Here is a 20,179-nt window from a genome sequence, read left to right as displayed (position 1 = left end):
TCCCGAAAATCTCCCGAAATTCAGGCGGAGCTGGAGGCCACGCCCCCTCCAGCTCCATGCGGACCTGAGTCCGCTTTCCCACGATATAAACAGTGTGCTTGCCCAAACACATTATAACTGTAGAATGATCGAGGGCGAGTTCTTGGTTTTTTATGTGGGTTTATTGTTAGGCAGTTTCATTAACGTCCTCCCAGCGCGGTAACAACACACAACAACAGCAGTCATGTTTTTGTCTACCGTAAAGCAGTTTGTCTGCCGTAAACAGCAATGTTGTGACACTCTTAAACAGGACAATACTGCCATCTTTAACATCAATAACATATACAGCTTTTAGAGAGTGCAGTGCACAACTGCGCACACAACAAGGAGACGAAGCAGAAGAACGAGGAAGATACAGCCATGGCGACGCCGACGACGAGTAAGATGAAGAAATACGCTTTGTTGCACCTTTCCTGTCTGAGTCCGGTAATTAGTTGCAAATCTTGCTTTATTGATTGCTTGCACACAGCCAATCCAACACAAAACAAACTAGTCCCGCCCGCACTCACGCTACCGCTCCCTCTCTTCTCTCGCCCACACACTCACTGACGTCACTCACCTCACATGCTCACCTATTAAAGGGCCACACACACACACACATACGCTACTCTCATAACAGCTTGTAAATTCCAAGCCGCAGCTGCGATTGGACCTGGATAGCCTCCGGGAAGAAGTAGTGGACTACCAAGTGCTTGGCACTGAAGATCTTCCTCAGGAAGCAAAGATTGACCGGTTTTGGGCCATGCTAGGGAGAGATGGAAGATTCCAGACTCTAATACATTTGATGAAAGCACTTTTGTGCGTGCCACACATCAATGCATCATCAGAGAGGGTGTTCAGCATGGTTAGAAAAATAGTGACAGAGAATAGAACAAGGATGGACAATTCAACCCTTAACTCAACAATGAGTAGATGAGTGTTATGTGTGTGTATATGTGTAAATAAATGAACACTGAAATTCAAGTATTTCTTTTAGTTATATATACATATATATATATATATATATATATATATATATATATATATATATATATATAATAAAATAAATATATACATATATAGCTAGAATTCACTGAAAGTCAAGTATTTCTTATATATATATATATATATATATATACACATATAAATATATATATATATATATATATATATATATATATATATATATATATATATATATAAATATATATATATATATATATATATATATATATATATATATATGAAATACTTGACTTGGTGAATTCTAGCTGTAAATATACTCCTCCCCTGTTAAACACGCCCCTAACCACGCCCCCGCCCCAACCACGCCCCCCCGCGGTGAATATCAACATTAACTTTTTCCACAGGCTAATAAATTTGAAAATAAAATAACAATGAATAAACCAACTATTCAGGACTTTAAACTGCTCTTTTTGCAACACACTGATCTAATCTGATGTGCCCAAGCCAGATACCTGCCATCTTTTCTTGGATGCTAGTTCATTAATGTCGGGGCTCAGGCTTTGAGCTGAGGCAACCTTCATTATCGAACGAAGGTGTTCATCAGTCATTATATCTTGTAGTCAACCCGGACCACAGTCTTGGGGGCGTGCCTTAAAGGCATTGCCTTAAAACGTCCGCTTTTCATCCATTCTGACAACGTGCCGGCCCAGATTCAAGACATGTGCGGCTTCTGAAGGCACACACACGTGAATGCAAACGCACACTTAATCAACAGCGATACAGGTTGCACTGAGGGTACTTGTCTAAACAACTTTAACTCTGTTAGAAATATACGCCACACTGTGAATCCACACCAAACAAGAATAACAAACACATTTTGGGAGAACATCCGCACCGTAACACAACATAAACACAACTGAACAAATACCCAGAACCCTTTGCAGTACTAACTCTTCCGGGACGCTACAATATACACCCCCGCTACCACCAACCAACCCCCCAACTGCTACTGCTAGCGACGCCATTGAAGCTAACTTAGCTGCGGGACCTCCTATCGGCTCATCTCAACTCAAGCTCACCTGTGCTCCAGCGATCGGCGGCTCGACGGAGGACTTCGCCCCGTTCATCGACACGGTCGGCGGCTCGGCGGCGGTGGCGGTGGCGGTGGACGACCCAGACATTGGTGAAGGCTGCGACCCGGCGGCGAACAGCACAGCGACGAACAGCAACGAGTTGACTGTCGACATCGACACCCCGGTCTGCAGTGGAGACGGTGTGGCGAGGGTCCACGCGGCCTCTACCCGGTCCCTGACGGTCGAGGACGCGACATCTGGACCCGCGGCATACACAGGATTTAGGGGCGCCTTTACGCTTCCATTTTCCCTGTTTTCAAACGGACCAAACCCCGCGAAAATGAAATCCACCTTATAAAATACATAACTCACACTGATCTTAACCACAATGACCTTGAATCTGTGTGGGCGGTAGTCAAATTTAAAAACGCTAAGCCGGTACTGATAGGGACTGTTTACAGACCCCCTAATCAGAGTGATTTCTATTGGGCTTTGGAGGAGTGCTTGGCTGGGGCAGACAACATGGAGAAAATTATAACTGGGGATCTGAACACAGATATTCAACGCAGAGATGCGCCTATCTTCAGACCCTACAGCAAGTTTTGTAATCTACATGGTCTTTCCCAGCTAATAACACTACCTACAAGGGTGTGTGATTCCACCCAATCAACCATAGATCTCATTCTCACTTCAGACCGGCTTAAAATAAAAAATAGTGGGGTCATGATCTGTGGTCTTAGCGACCACTATCTAACCTTCTGCACCCGCAAAATAGCTAAACCCAAAGCCAATGGCCACATACTGTAACAGCCCAATCCAGATCCCTTAAAAAATACTCCAGTGATACTTTCAATTTAAAATTAGATGAGTGGGACTGGTCCCCTGTGCTCGCGAGCAACCTGGTAGATGTTACTTGGGATCGCTTCAAAACAGCGTTCCTAAAGATACTAAATGACATGGCTCCCGTGAAAACAGTCAGGATCAAAGCCCGCTCTGAACCATGGATGAATCCGGACCTACTAGCTGCCGTAAAAGACAGAGACAGAAAATACTCCGAATACCAAAAGTGTAAAACAGAAGTAGATAAACAACCCAATAATAACAACCTCAAATCACTCCTTTCAACTCTCAAAAAGCAATGCAATAAATTGAGAAATATAGGCTCCAGCGCCCCCCGCCACCCCAAAAGGGAATAAGTGGTAGAAAATGGATGGATGGAAGTCAACTAACCTGACTAAATCCTTAAAAAAAATTACATTAACGACAAAATAGACAAATAAGCCACGTGAACTCTGGAAAATTCTCAACAACAAGCTGCCCCGTTGCAGCCAAAGACTTAAAACCAGACTCACCAACATCAACATCAAGGAGGGTGACTCCCTCATTACAGACAAAATGCAGGGAGCAAGCAGACTTAACGCCTTTTTCACCAGCTGTCAACAAGCTGTCCCACCACTCTGGTCGCTTTGGTGTAGAACACATTAAAGCCTTCTACAGAAAGCTAGGAGTGTCCAACAATGATTTCAAATTAGAAATGGTCTCAGCGGATGAGGTGCTTAAAAAAATGAGCGCGCTCCACCCAAACAAGGCCACCGGCCTTGACAATATCCCCTCCAGATTCCTCAGGGACTCTGCCTCCATCATTGCCCCAATCATCACGCACATAACCCACACAGCAAAAAGACTCCGCGGCGGATTCCTCGCGGAGGTATCGCGCTTTCCGGAACGGACCCGCGAAACGGACCCGTATCGGCGTCCACTTGCTCTCAGGAATGGATCCGCCACGGAGGCGTGGCGCGGACCCGCCGTGGCGCCGAGCTGGACCTGCTCCGCATCCATGATCAAAACCTAACCTCCGCAGCGGGTGCGCCGCGGACCAGCAACGGACTCATAAAAACCCTGGCTCATCTGGCCCGGGTCCGTTTTGGACCCGTTTATCTCATTTTCAAAATCCCTTCTGTTCTTGCTGTAGGATAAAATAGGAAACTAAAAAATTCACTAGGCGCTACTACAGCAATATAGGCTTACATATGCATTGCCTTGTATTTTTAAACTAACAATATTGTCAATGGCAGAAACAGAAAATGGTCAATTCACTCTATAAAGTAAATATATAATATATATAAATAGTAAATATACATATTTAATCTATTAGGCTACAACTTCAACGAAATGCTGCTCCATGCACAGCTAACATATCAGAAAAGGAATAACTGGTGAATGACAAGAAGTTCAATAAAAGATTTTGTTTAATTGATACATTTCTATTCCTCCTGAGGAGGTGGAGGCGGGACTCGTCTCCTGGTTGCCCGATCCGCCGCCAGGTTGAACCACCTGATGGCGTGTTTGGTGACCTCAGCGTCCGTGGCTGACCTTGTCACCACATTTTTTCTCACAGCACCTGTAATCAAACAAGATTACAAGACAGATATGTTTATGTTTATTGTATGTAGCATCCAAAGCCAAGTATGCTTACACAATACAAAATATCCCATCCATCCATCCTCTTCCGCTTATCCGAGGTCGGGTCGCGGGGGCAGCAGCCTAAGCAGGGAAGCCCAGACTTCCCTCTCCCCAGCCACTTCGTCCAGCTCCTCCTGGGGGACCCCGAGGCGTTCCCAGGCCAGCCGGGAGAGATAGTCTTTCCAACGTGTCCTGGGTCTTCCCCGTGGCCTCATACCGGTCGGACGTGCCCGAAACACCTCCCTAGGGAGGCGTTCGGGTGGCATCCTGACCAGATGCCTGAACCACCTCATCTGGCTCTAGGTATTAAGGAGATTACATTTGAAAAAGAAACAATCCAAAATGTTCAAACAATATCATTATTTGGTTCCTTGATCAGAGTACTGTATGTGGATAAATCTGTGTGGTTTTGTCATGTTTGTTTGATTCTGTTGGATGACGGCGGCGGGGGGCATAAATAAATATCCATAACCCAACTTTGGGAAGTTGACATTGTTTTCATATTATATTTGTACTATCATTCTATGTTTGTATTCGTGTAGGCCAGGGGTGTCCAAAGTACGGACCGGGGGCCATTTGCGGCCCGCGGGTCATAGAAGCATTTAAGTCCCATCTTAAAACTCATTTGTATACTCTAGCCTTTAAATAGCCCCCCTGTTAGACCAGTTGATCTGCCGTTTCTTTTCTTTTCTCCTCTGCTCCTCTATTCCTTGTGGAGGGGGGGGGGGGCACAGGTCCGGTGGCCATGGATGAAGTGCTGGCTGTCCAGAGTCGGGACCCGGGGTGGACCGCTCGCCTGTGCATCGGCTGGGAACATCTCTGCGCTGCTGACCCGTCTCCGCTCGGGATGGTGTCCTGCTGGCCCCACTATGGACTGGACTCTTACTATTATGTTGGATCCACTATGGACTGGACTCTCACAATATTATGTCAGACCCACTCGACATCCATTGCTTTCGGTCTCCCCTAGAGGGGGGGGGGTTACCCACATATGCGGTCCTCTCCAAGGTTTCTCATAGTCATTCACATCGACGTCCCACTGGGGTGAGTTTTTCCTTGCCCTTATGTGGGCTTTGTTCCGAGGATGTCGTTGTGGCTTGTGCAGCCCTTTGAGACACTTGTGATTTAGGGCTATATAAATAAAGATTGATTGATTGATTGATGTCAAACCAGGCAGATTGTGGCTCACTGACATAATCTCATACCTGCCAACTACTCCGGTTTTCCCGTAATTAGTACGGTTTTCATCAACCTATTCCGGGTTACGGTTGCAGTGATAAAAAATACGGTTTTTCATTCATTTAAAAAAAATATTTTTTTTAAATGCGCGAGGCTATTTATAGCACCGCTGCCAAGCACGAGGCACCTATTGCCATTGTTTCCAAACGAGCGAACGATCATGGAATCAGCCGGAGAAAAATCGCAAATGAGTCTTAAACCGAAAAGAAAACTGCAGTCATTCCATGAAGAATATTCAAAAGCCTATCCGGGAATAATTATCCGTTCCAAAAAGGGTGAAAACTACGCGAATTGCACCTTGTGCAGACAAGATTTTTCGATCGGACACGGAGGAATTAGCGATGTAAAAGACCACGTTGGGACAAAAGAACACAAGTCTAATGCCGTTGCTAGCGATACAAGTGGAAAACTTTCAACGTTTTTCGGATTTTAGCCACAAAAAGGTAATGACACCAATGTTATCTATTGGAATTGTTTAGTACTGTTATACTGTTAAAAGTGTTTATACTATTTATGCTTTCAAGTCCAAGTTGAAGAAATCTTGTTAAATGTTGACAGCATAACTACCAAAATACAGAAGTATGTCCTTAATATTTTTGCAGTGCTATTTCTGTTGAAAAGTTAAAATGATTACATTAGAGATGTGATGTGCCACTTTTCAAGTGTCTGATGGCTTAAATTAATTTTCATTAATTTTTCATATTTTGAATTCTTTTGAAAGGCTTACAAAAAACTACATTTGAATTGTAATTCCATGCTATTGACAGGACTATTAATTTTAATGAAGTTAGCTTACCATGTTTACAGTATGATAATTGTGATAGAAATGTGAATTTTAGGCACAGAATATTTTATACAATTGAACAAGGCAGTAGATTATACAAGCTTGGACAGAAAGTTAATAATGACACCAATTTTTTTTTATGGAATTGTTTAGTACTGTTTTACCATTTGTTTACTGTAAAAAGTGTTTATACTGTTTATACTTTCAATTAACAAATTGAAGTCTTGTGAAAGGTTGACAGGATAACTGGCATTAACTGTCAAAATAATTTCAAACTATTGAAGTTAGCTTACAGAATAAACATGTCAATCAACCCATATGATTTTGCTGTAATATTTTTGTTTTGAAAAGTCACTGTGACTGATAGAAAAGTGATGGTTTTAGCAACATTTTAACCTGTCTGAATGCTAATAATCATTTTGCGTCGGGGGGCGAAGCCTGAACCCCCCACCAGGACTTTGTCCTGGACCTACCGGGGCCTGCGGCCCCTGGACCCTGGCTACTAGGTTTTTCTGATTTCAAAAGTTGGCAGGTATGTAATCTTACCACTGGGAAAAGGCGGTTCAGGACAGGCTTGGTTGTCAGGGCTGATTCAATAGAATATTTGCATAATCACGGACAATCAATAAACCTAATGGCACCATTCATATTAAGTAAGAAACCTCACCACTCTTTGTCGAGCTGGGCCATTTGATGGTTCATTAAAAAATGCCTCCACCTGTTCCAGTGGAAACTGGATATTGACCGGCATTTCAACTTCTGGCCCCGGGGTAATGGTCAACCTGCTGGTTAAGAAGTTGACCTTTGCCATCAGCTGGTCTTGGGTGTGTTTAATAGTTTCCAGCAGGCTAAGGATCTGGACATCAGCCACTGTTGACAAACAGCAGTATAAAATGTATCATGTTTCAGTGTTTATCCTCATTACTCATAATCCTGACATTAGCTATTGACCTTAGTTAATGACAAAAGTTATTGACAAAGTTTGAAGAAAATATGTGATTGGTTGTGAATTTGAATTTTTTCCAAAATCTGTGGCACAGAATGACCATCCGGTATTTGTCAGTTATTGCTCACCAGAGCAGGAAATGTTGTCGGCCATTCTTCCCCCTCGCCATATTGGCCAGTAGGCCAGGCTGGATCCAGGCTCCTTCCTATTACTGTAGAAACATGACAAAAACAAGACAGAACACACTTACACTGGCTACTTGTTCCTTTTTTTTCTGGCAGCTCAACCTCATTCTCTGCCTCAGATTGCAGGTCTGAGGTGTTGCAGCCGTTTCGATATTGTTGCATTATTTTTAATGCGTCTTTGTAGTTGTATAAAATTGAATATGTTAAAATTAACATGAGTTTCAAATTAGCTGTAGAGCTGAACAGAATATTATTATTATTGATGATGATGTATCAGGTCTCTCTCTTACAAGAGACCTGGTCAGAACATAGACAGAATAGGTTATTCCAAGCAGAAAGAGAAGCAACTATGACGTTATTTTTAAACAAGAAATTTATGAATTTGCATACCACAATGATGAAGCCTTTTTTGAACGTCTACACGTGTCCTTCGTCTTAAGGTTGATAAAGAGACAGGCACAGTCTTTCTATTCATGTTTGCGCTAAAAGACAAGAAAATACAGTAAAGTTTATCATTGATCATTGTTTCTAATGTTTTATTTAAATAAATACATTGTTAAATGGTGGTGTTGTCTGTTTTATTGCTACAAACTAGACAAGATATAGGGCAACGTTAAATTGTGGGTGCACTTCTTGATTAGGCCCCCTGAATATGCCAAGCGCTGCTAGAAAAATGTGTAAGCAACATTACATTTTAACAAACCAGAAAGTATCTTACTTGATTAAGCGAACGCAGCAGGAGCAGTTGTAGGCAAAAATCCAGGCAGTAGATGATGCTGCAAAACACACAAAATAGAAGATGGGACCAAGTTCTATACAGTCGCATAAGAAATTATGAACAGGCGCAAAATACATTAGTTGTCTGAACTGTGATTAAAATAATTTCTAATTCATTCATTTTAATTATAAAGATTGCAGATAGACACTTTACATTATACATGTAACAGTCACTGTTCTGCGTTCTGTCTTTTATAGTGATGCACACACAGGAATTGAGTCGTGGAGGATTTATTCACCTTTTCTTTTTTTGAATGGAAACAAAAACAGGGCGTCACACACAGTCCACAGTAAACAAGATCTCTCTCCACAGCTCCCAGCGTCATCAGTGCTCACTCAACTCAATTATTTATGCTTACATGTGGAAATAATAATAATAAATAAAATAATAATAATAAAAAAAAGTAAATAAAGCATAAAATAGTCTCTAATAAATTAATTAAATAAAAAACAGTATATAAAATATATACATCAGCAAATAACAAAAATATATATTAAGAAAAAGGATCCTTAATATGTGCAGCAATATACCTCATTTATCCCACTCACATCAACTCATTTAATATTTTTTTCTACAATTAACTATGCCAAAAAACTCATAACAGACATACCTTTTTTTGAATGGAAACAAAAACAGGGCGTCACACTAGTCCACAGTAAAGAGGATCTCTCTCTCCACTAAAGAATAAAGAAATAAATAATGCACACTCATATTATTCTCACAGCGGCACACAAGATGTCCACACAGACAGAGTTATTGGCCCGTGCGCAAACTCACAAGACCAGAAAACAACGTAACAACTGCCGCTTGCATTAAGCTAACCCATGTGGATTAGCTTAATGCTAGCGGCAGCATTTAGCATGTAAAAGTCCGGTTTTCACAACAATTTAACAACCATAATACACACTCTACCACAGCGGCACACAAGATGTCCACACAGACACAGAGTTATTGGCCCCGTGCGCAAACTCACAAGACCAGAAAACATCGTAACAACTGCCGCTTGCATTAAGCTAACCCATGTGGATTATCTTAATGCTAGCGGCAGCATTTAGCATATAAAAGTCCGGTTTTTACAACAATTTAACAACGTCACTTACCAGCTCCGAGCGTCGCATCAAGAAAAATACACAGCAAAGAAACTTTACTTAACTACCATAACATATTCTGCCGAAATTGCTATTCCATTTGAAATAAAATAGCCTTTTTTTTTTTACAGAATATGAAGTTTTACTTCTAGTCCTAATATCAAACGTCATTACAATCATACATAAATGATGATGGCAACACAAAGGCCGATTTTTAGCAATAAATCAATAAATCTATACTTACGTTCGTGTTCCAGCCAAGAAAATCCAGAAATGATCGATCTTGGCTCATGCGCGTACACACCAGTAGGCGCGTCCACGTCCGCGGGTGCAGACATTGGTCGGCTCAGTATCCGTGTAGGCGGAGCCTATACTCTAGGCGGGGCGCGCCGGTTTAGTTTGCGCGTCCGCGTACGCAAATCAGACACGGGTCCGCTCAGGATCCGCTGTCTGACCGTACAATTTTCAGAGGCGGAGCGGATCCTCTAGGCGGAGCCAAAACGAATGTGACAGTAATGCGGGTTGGGCGACTTGAAGGCGGATCCGTATAGGAGTCTTCTGCTGTGTGGGTGTACAGAGACACCCTGGATGAAAACCAACGCTTACCATCCAACCTGATGGAGCTTGAAAGGAATGGGCAAAGTCCCAATTGATGCTGCTGCTGCTACTATTACTCTCAGATGATGTGGAGGCCATATTGTTTGATAATAGCTACACTGAAAAATGCATTACATGAAAATAAAGTTGATGATTTTCACAGTGTTAGATTAGGCCAGGAGTGTCAAACTCAAATACAGAGTGGGCCAAAATTTAAAACTGAACAAAGCCGCGGGCCAATCTTGAACAAATTAACCTTTTAATAGGGACCCAAACAAGTTTTGCATTGAATATTGAACAAGCAAGGCTTATATAACTTTATAGTGACATGCAAAATCGAGTTTCAAATAATAATAATAATAAATAAAAAATATCAATGGCATATCAAATACAATTTAAAAAAAACATTGAATGCCTCTTTTCTATTTGCAGCCTTCTGAGGTGAATATCAACATTATCTTTTTCCACAGGCTAATAAATTTGAAAATAAAATAACAATGAATAAACCAACTATTGAGGACTTTAAACTGCTCTTTTTGCAACACACTGATCTAATCTAATGTGCCCAAGCCAGACCTGGCATCTTTTCTTGGATGCTAGTTCATTAATGTCGGGGCTCAGGCTTTGAGCTGAGGCAACCTTCATTATCGAACGAAGGTGTTCATCAGTCATTATATCTTGTAGTCAACCCGGACCACAGTCTTGGGGGCGTGCCTTAAAGGCATTGCCTTTAACGTCCGCTTTTCATCCATTCTGACAACGTGCCGGCCCAGATTCAAGACATGTTCAATAAACAGGTCAGTTTCTTGTTACCAACCTTTGTGTATTATTCAAACTCCCCTAATTCAGCTGGCTAGTTGTTATCAAGAGTACTAAAACCCTTTTCAACATGATCATGACAACTAAGTAGGCTAAATAACTTTAAACTTTAATACATGCTCGGATAGGCCAGTATCGGTCAGTATCGGTATCGGTCAGTATCGGTATCGGATCGGAAATGCAAAAACAATATCGGTATCGGATCGGAAGTGCAAAAACCTGGATTGGGACGTCCCTAGTTCAGGTGGTGTTTTTTTTTGATTGATTGAAACTTTTATTAGTAGATTGCACAGTGCAGTACATATTCCATACAATTGACCACTAAATGGTAACACCCGAATACGTTTTTCAACTTGTTTAAGACGTGGTCCACTTAAATTGATTCACGATACAGATATATACTATTTTCATAATACAGTCATCACATAAGTTAATCATCAGAGTATATACATTAAATTATTATCATTATTTACAATCCGGGGTGTGGGATGTGGAGGGGGAGGGGGGGGGGGGGTTTAGGTTTGGTTGATATCAACACTTCAGTCATCAACAATTACATCATCAGAGAAATGGACATTGAAACAGTGTAGGTCTGACTTGGTAGGATATGTACAGCAAGTAGTGGACATAGAGAGAGAGAGAGAGATCAGAAAGCATAAGAATAAGTATCTACATTTGATTATTTACAATCCGGGTAGGTAGGATGTGGAAGGGAGGGTGTTAGTTTAGGGTTGAAGTTGCCTGCAGGTGTTCTTTTAGTGTGGCCATATTGGATCAGCCGCTGTGGCGACCATACTTGCCAACCCTCCCGAATTTTCCGGGAGACTCCCGAAAATCTCCTGGGACAACCATTCTCCTGAATTTCTCCCGATTTCCAGCCGGACAACGGGCACGCCCCCTCCAGGTCCATGCGGACCTGAGTGAGGACAGCCTGCCGTCACGTCCGCTTTTCCTCCATATAAACAGCGTGCCGGCCCAGTCACCTCATAACATCTACGGCTTTTTGGGGAGTGCGCAACTGCGCACGCGACAAGAAGGAAACGAAGCAGAAGACCGAAGAAGAGACAGTCATGGCGACGACGAGTGACAGAGAATAAAACGAGGATGGACAATTCAACCCTAAACTCACTCCTCTCCTGCAAATTAAATTTCACAGATGCTGCCCATACCTATGCTCCTTCAAAGGCTGTGCTACTGGCTGCAAAGCATTGCACTTTCAAATACAACAATGAGTAGAGGAGTGTTATAAGTGTATATGTGTAAATAAATGAACACTGAAATTTAAGTATTTATATATATATATATATATATATATATATATATATATATATAAAATTTAAAAAATATATATATATTATATATATATATATATATATATATATATATATATAATAAAAATATATATAGCTACAATTCACTGAAAGTCAAGTATTTCTTGTGTATTTATATATATATATATATATACAAGAAATACTTGAATTTCAGTGAATTGTAGCTATAAATATACTCCTTAACACTGCTCCCCCGACCACGGATCATGACGGTTTGTGGAAATGATTATGTTTGAAAACGCTCCGTATGTTAATGTTGATGATCTGTTGAACTTTTATATAATGAGTGTTGTAAATGTTTTGGATACCATTGCTCTTGTCGGTCATGACGTGGACTATGGGGGTTTTGTTTTCCCGAGATGCAATAAAAGTTGGCGTGAAGGTAAATACATATGTTATTTTAATACTAACAAAAGGTACAAAGTACAAACTAAAGGTGCGCACAAGGCGGAGAACAAACTTGGCTATGAAACAAAGAAACTAGCACAAAGGCAAAACTATGAACATAAAACATACAACACTTACTGTGGCATGAAAAACGCGCATGGAACAATGGCTTGGAATGAACGCATGGGTGACAAGTGTAGCAGAAGCAAACAGAGTTAATGTCACCAGACCGACCAACGGAAAAAGACAGGCTTAAATAACAGTGACATGATTAACACAGGTGCGTGTGTCCAAATGAGCAGCAGGTGACACTAATGCATACTTGTCAACCTTGAGACCTCCGATTTCGGGAGGTGGGGGCGTGGTCGGGGGTGGGGCGGGGCGTGGTTGGGGGCGTGGTTAAGAGGGGAAGAGTATATTGACAGCTAGAATTCACCAAGTCAAGTATTTCATTCATACATTATATATATATATATATATATATATATATATATATATATATATATATATATATATATATATATATATATATATATATATATATATATATATATGTGTGTGTGTGTATATGTATATATATATATATATATATATATATATATATATATATATATATATATATATACATATACACACACACACATATATATATATATATATATATATATATATATATATATATATATATATATATATATATATATATATATACATTCTGAAAATATGCAAACAAAACTGTGTTTAGATAATTGATACTTAAACTTGCATAAATAAATATTAAGGAATATAACATAACTTGGCTTCTGAGAGTTTCAAAATGTAATGAATAAAATGCTAAAGTTGTTGATAAACAAGCAATTATTTAAATAATTAAATATGGTCATTTTAAATGAATTATTATGATCATTTAAAATAAATTATTTCAAATATGTTTATTTTAATGTATAATTCTATGGCTGGATGTAATAAGGAGTCACGAAAAAATACAAATAAAAATACAATTAATTTTGATATTTTTAGAAAAATATAGTAAAAATGTATTTAGTTTTTTTTTTGTTTTTTTTAATTAATAAATATATTTATTTTTAGGTAAGATAAACATAATAATACAATTTATTTCTAGTCTGGATGATTTAGTTCTTGTCACCCTGTTGTCCTGTCTGAAAAAAGGCTGTTCTCACTCAGGCTGTTCTCACTCAAAACATGATCAAAAGACATGATACTGTCAAGGTTAGAATGGAGAAATGAAGACTTGGTCTGGGCACAGAAAAGGGAGTGCTGCAGAGCTGAACGGACATGGGGCAAGTCAAAGCTCCAAGTCCATTATTACAAAGAAAAGTTCAATGTGTTCAACAAGACTTTGAGGAGGTGCAACACGACACAACGCCAGATCTTCTTTCCATTTGTACAAAGTCTACATTTATAAAGAATTATAGGAAAAACAACATCAGAACTTACCTGCAGTGAAAGTCCACATGAAATAGACCAGAACATGTTGGTAGTCCATTATAGACCATTCACTTTCACCGATTTTACCAAACTAGTTTGCTGTCTTTTGATAGCTTTTCACTGACCATAACAAATAAAATGGGTGCCGTAACAGTGAAGCTAAATAACAAACTGACGTGTTTGTTATGTATTGACTTTCAAAATAAGAGCACAGCCAGAGCATTCATGGTATGTTAACACTTGTAAAGTATATGAAACAGCTGATTTAAATATGTGGCAATCTCTAACTAGTTCCTTACACTTTACATCAGAGTTTTGTATTTTAACATTGATACATTGCTAACTGGATGTTTTAATCTGAAAAAAGGTCTGCATGATTTCTTTTTATATGCATGGTGTGATTAAAGTTAACTGTAAATATATCTTGATAACTCAACTGATAACCAGAGGGAATAATATTCTCTTGCACATTACAGTAACATGTATTACACACGCAGATCCATGCATCACAATGAATTGTACACTGGAGCAGAAATTAATAGTGTCAGAAATTATATTTCTAATTCAAAAATATGTTGATTGCATTCTCTTAATTAATAAATAAATGAATGAAGAAGTGCATGGAGGATGTCAGTGTGATCAAGAACATCCCCACACGGGCCAACGAGAAACCATGGATGAACAGTGAGGTACGTGCCATGCTGAAGGCTCGGAACAAGGCTTTTAAATCTGGCAACATGGTAGCTCTTAAAAGAGCCAGAGCCAACCTGAACCGTGCCATTAGGGTTGCAAAGTGTGCTCACAGCCACAAAGTGCAGGACTTCTTCGAGAACCCCATTCGTTAAAAAGACGGAAGAACGCCATTGGTGCAATTACTGCGGTCAGGGCCGAAGCAATAAAACAGCCAAAGAAACGGAAAGTCTTGGTCTGAGGAGACAAAAAAAAAGAAAAACTGAATTTACCTGGGTAAAAGTACGGTCAGGACAAGATCAACTTCCTACACATTTAATGATTTTGGTAATGTAGAAAATCTATGCAAACGTTCACTTTCACTGACAGCTTTAAAGGTTTGATCTGTGTTTGTCGACAAAAAGATGCAGTTAGCATCAAAAAGTCTCAAACAAATCAAAGATTGCTGTGAGATGGACAGTGACTCAGCGTTATTTACTAATGATTACAAATGTAGCAGGTATATAAGATATATTGTATGCATTACACCAAAATTCCCTCACGTTTTATTTTATTGCTGTATTGTTATTCATTGTCACTTTTTTTCTAGTTTGTTCAGCAAATAGATCGTTTTGGGATGATTTGTCATTTTATTTTGTAGTCCTACCTTCTTCCGGTAGTGACGGTGTCGTCCTCGCTTGCATGTTGAGACGCGCCGTGAGGATGTGAACGGCTTTCTCTGCTCTCGTGTTGAAAGAGAATGTAACAAGTGCAAACAGGTTCTAATTGTTATGATCCGCTGCCCGGATCATATTTCTGTTTGGGTTTTCTGTTAGTCTTGGACTCATTTTGTTCCTGTCTGTGCACCTTTGAGTTGGTTACCATAGTTACTTATTAATTCCACCTGCCGCTTGTGTTTCTGACGCGCACCTGTTGTAATCACAGACGCTATTTAAGCCCACCTTTGTTCATCACTCGTTCTGCTTTCTTTGTTTTTGCATCACGCGACTGCCACGTAAGTTCGTTCTTGTTTCCTAGACTCAGCTAAGTTCCATAGTTTGTAGTGATGGGTTGATGAGGCGTCATGAAGCGTTTCGACACATTGCAAAACTGTATTGATACTGTGTCGATACTGTGTCACTAAATACTGACATCTGCTGGACATTAAAAATCCCTACAGGCAACCTATGGACCGACTCAACTGACACTGATTTTATGACCTAGTACAGTGGTTCTCAAATGGGGGTACGCGTACCCCTGGGGGTACTTGAAAGTATGCCAAGGGGTACGTGAGATTTTTTTTTAAATATTCTAAAAATAGCAACAATTCAGAAATCCTTTATAAATATATTTATTGAATAATACTTCAACAAAATATGAATGTAAGTTCATAAACTCAGTGAAGCACAAGCTCAGGTTTGTCACTAAAATGTATGTCAAAAAGAACTGTGAAAAGAAATGCAACAATGCAATATTCAGTGTTGACAGCTAGATTTTTTGTGGACATGTTTCATAAATATTGATGTTAAAGATTTTTTTTTTGTGAAGAAATGTTTAGAATTAAGTTCATGAATCCAGATGGATCTCTAATACAATCCCCAAAGAGGGCACTTTAAGTTGATGATTACTTCTATGTGTAGAAATCTTTATTTATAATTGAATCACTTGTTTATTTTTTAACAAGTTTTTAGTTATTTTTATATCTTTTTTTCCAAATAGTTCAAGAAAGACCACTACAAATGAGCAATATTTTGCACTGTTATACAATTTAATAAATCAGAAACTGATGACATAGTGCTGTATTTTTTTTTTCAACCAAAAATGCTTTGCTCTGATTAGGGGGTACTTGAATTAAAAAAAATTCACAGGGGGTACATTGCTGAAAAAAGGTTGAGAACCACTGACCTAGTATATACAATAATATAAACCAAGTCATTGTATTTCATTTAGGATTATTTCATAACTTCATTTAAATAAAAATATATTTTTTGTCTTTTTTAGATACAGTCAATAAATAATGTGAACATGTATCATAACATGGAAATCTAAGAGAACGTGTTGTGGATGAGGATGCTTGTGGACCTGGAAATTATTATTATTTTATTTTTTTTACACATTTTTATAAAAAAAAAAAAAAAAAAGTTTTTCCAACGTATTCAATTTTAGACGCTTTCTCTTCTTAGTTATTATTTCTCCGGCTGTAGAAAAGAGCCGCTCACAGGGCACAGAGGAGGCGTCAGTGCGACACAGTTCGCGTATCGGTCACGTGACCAAAACAGCTCATGATCGGTCACGTGACTTTCTAAAAGCGGTACACGCAGCGACACAGGGTTTCGCTCTATGAGCTCGACGCATGCGCCGATGCATCGGTGTTGCCGGACCCATCACTAGTGTATCTGCCTTCCCGAGTCTCCCCTTCGACCTCACCCGTTGTTTCCCCCCCCCCTGTGTTTTGGACTGCCTTCCGCGTTTCCCGACTCCTCGCTCCACGGACCCATCGCAGATCTTGGACCCCTTTTTGCCTTGCCCTCCATGGACTTGTCTGCTCCCTCATCCAACAGCACAGTAATACACAACAGCTAACTACACACATAGTCTAACACCACTCATGTTGTGGAGAGTTATAAAGGACTGTATGGTTCTATAAAGGTAGTCTCATTCGCCCCCGGGGTGTCGGTCAGGACACAATGGACAGGACAGTTCGTTTGGCATAGGGCAGTTTACTTGTTTAGTAGGCAGGTTGACAGGTATGGCAGGTTACATTGGATTGGCTGAATGGTACAACACTGGCAAGTATTGGTGGTTCTGCAGTAAACAGATTAGAACATCATAACCAATTAGTATAGAATACCATAGCCTACGTACATAGGTGGATTAATGAACGGGCCTACCGGGCCCAGGCCCAGGGGGCCAGAGGCCCCAAGGGGCCAGGCCAACTTGGCCCCGCGGCCGCGACGCATGCAAAACTACTTTTGCAAAAATAATAATCTTAGGCCCCAAGGGGCCAGGCCAACTTGGCCCCGCGGCCATGATCCATAGAGGGTCAGAGGCCCCAAGGGGCCAGGTCAACTTGGCCCCGCGGCCGCGACCCACAGAGGGCCAGAGGCCCCAAGGGGCCAGGCCAACATGGCCCCGCGGCCATGATCCATAGACGGTCAGAGGCCCCAAGGGGCCAGGTCAACTTGGCCCCGCGGCCACGACCCACAGAGGGTCATAGGCCCCAAAGGGCCAGGCCAACTTGGCCCCGCAGCTGCGACCCACAGAAGGCCAGAGGCCCCTTGGGGCCAGGTCAACTTGGCCCCGCGGCCACGATCCATAGAGGGTAAGAGGCCCCAACGGGCCAGGTCAACTTGGCCCCGCGGCCGCGACCCACAGAGGGCCTGAGGCCCCAAGGGGTCAGGCCAACTTGGCCACGCGGCCATGATCCATAGAGGGCCAGAGGCCCCGAGGGGTCATGCCAACTTGGCCCCGATCCATAGAGGGTCAGAGGCCCCAAGGGGCCAGGCCAACTTGGCCCCGCGGCCACGATCCACAGAGGGCCAGAGGCTCTCAATCATTATTATCAAAGCTAATTCTCAAATTGGATCACACAACCTCACTCACATATTCTTTATCAATTATTAAAGGTTGTTTCTGAATTTTGATCACAGAACTTAATGCAAATATTCTTGATTGATTGGCAAAGCTAATTTTTAAATTTTGATTACACAACCTTACTCTGACAAATTATCATTATCAAAAAGCTCTATCTCGAATTTGGATCACAGAATCTCACTCAAGTATTCTTAGCTGTGCCCCTCCCCCATCGAGTCTTTCATAAACCGGTCTGTTCTTTTAGAATCTCCTCATTTGGTACTTTGAACTCGTGAGTGACTGCTCAAAATTTGGTTTCCTTTCCCTCAGTTCAGACTCAGAGATAATTTGAAATCATTCCACAAGAAGTTTAACGCGCACACACACACGACACACACCCACTTGAGTTGAGCATTACTTGGAAATTCTTATATTTTCCATTTTGCTGTTATTATCAGCATCTTCCCATTTTGTCATTTTCTTTCAAAAAAGTTTACAGTCTGACATTTGTCACTGCTGTCAGTTAATAACTTTTTGGTCTTTGACCCATTTTGTCATTTTCTCGATTCGATCGTCACTGACCACTCTCTCCTGTCTGGCAGACATCGTTGCTGCCATCATAGCCAGCAAGCTGCCTGCAGATAGCAACATTTTGGTGTCCTTTGTGAAAATATTTAGAAAGTAGACAAAAGTACACAAAGTTGTACAACTATTATCTTTATGATCTTTTTTTTTGTTTGTTTGTTTCTCTGTTACTGTGTGTGGCCAATTAAGCGACTTTTGGCCATACCTGGCTGGTGACATTTAGCGACTTTCTGGTTGTTGTTAAAATTAATAATAGCAACAGTTCTCTTCATCTTAATGCAATTTATTGTGTCTGTCTCTCCACATTTTGCCATTAGGTACTTTGAGCTCTTGTTGGTCAGTCACTCTAAGGTACATTGTTGCTGCCATCATAGCTAGCAAGCTGCCTGCAGATAGCGACATTTTGATGTCCTTTGAGAAATATTAAGAAAGAAGACAAAAGTACAAGACATTGTACGATTACTATCTTTTTTTAAATTATTTGTTTCACTGTCAGTGTGATTGAGCGACTTTACCGCTAGATTTCGCGTCTTTTGGCCATACCTGGCTAGCGACTGAAAACATCATTTAGCGACTTTTTGGTTGTGAAGATAAGTGGTAAAAGCAGATCTGCCTGTTGGTCTTCCCACATTTTGCCATTTGATACTTTGCACTCTTGTTGGTCACTCCAAGGCATTTGTCCCTGCCTTCAGCTAGTCACTTGGCTCTTTTGGAATTTATTTCACTGTAATTGGCTCTCTCTTTCTCCTCAGTACAAATCAGTCTGTTCCCTTGCCATTCATCACTGACCACTCCGCTCTCCTGTCTGTCAGACATTGTTGCTGCATGCAGATAGCTTGGGGTCCTTAGTGAAAATATCAGAAGAGAAAAGTACACAATTATCTTACCGTATTTTCCGCACTATAAGGCGCACCTAAAAACCACACATTTTCTCAAAAGCTGACAGTGCGCCTTATAACCCGGTGCGCTTTATTACGATTCATTTTCATAAAGTTTCGATCTCGCAACTTCGGTAAACAGCCGCCATCTTTTTTCCCGGTAGAACAGGAAGCGCTTCTTCTTCTACGCAAGCAACCGCCAAGGAAAGCACCCGCCCCCATAGAACAGGAAGCGCTTCTTCTTCTACTGTAAGCAACCACCCGCCCCCGGAAGAAGAAGAAAAAACGCGCGGATATCACCGTACGTTTCATTTCCTGTTTACATCTGTAAAGACCACAAAATGGCTCCTA

General features: G+C 40.8%; 1 protein-coding gene and 1 long non-coding RNA gene across 2 annotated transcripts in view; both read right to left on the bottom strand.

The window, feature by feature from the left end:
• Positions 1 to 20,179, bottom strand: part of LOC133608468 (lymphocyte function-associated antigen 3-like) — a 48,620-nt gene that overhangs the window by 6,421 nt on the left and 22,020 nt on the right. The gene's annotated exons all lie outside the window — the stretch shown is intronic.
• LOC140678856 (uncharacterized) lies at positions 6,674 to 12,216 on the bottom strand. Its single transcript, XR_012050501.1, has 5 exons — positions 9,063 to 12,216; positions 8,393 to 8,450; positions 8,065 to 8,156; positions 7,618 to 7,700; positions 6,674 to 7,413 (listed from the first exon to the last, which is right to left on the bottom strand). It is a non-coding gene; the product is annotated as an uncharacterized lncRNA (long non-coding RNA).

Source organism: Nerophis lumbriciformis, linkage group LG06 (assembly GCF_033978685.3).
Source record: "Nerophis lumbriciformis linkage group LG06, RoL_Nlum_v2.1, whole genome shotgun sequence".
Taxonomy (NCBI): Eukaryota; Metazoa; Chordata; class Actinopteri; order Syngnathiformes; family Syngnathidae; genus Nerophis; species Nerophis lumbriciformis.
This window is presented reverse-complemented; position numbering and strand designations above follow the sequence as displayed.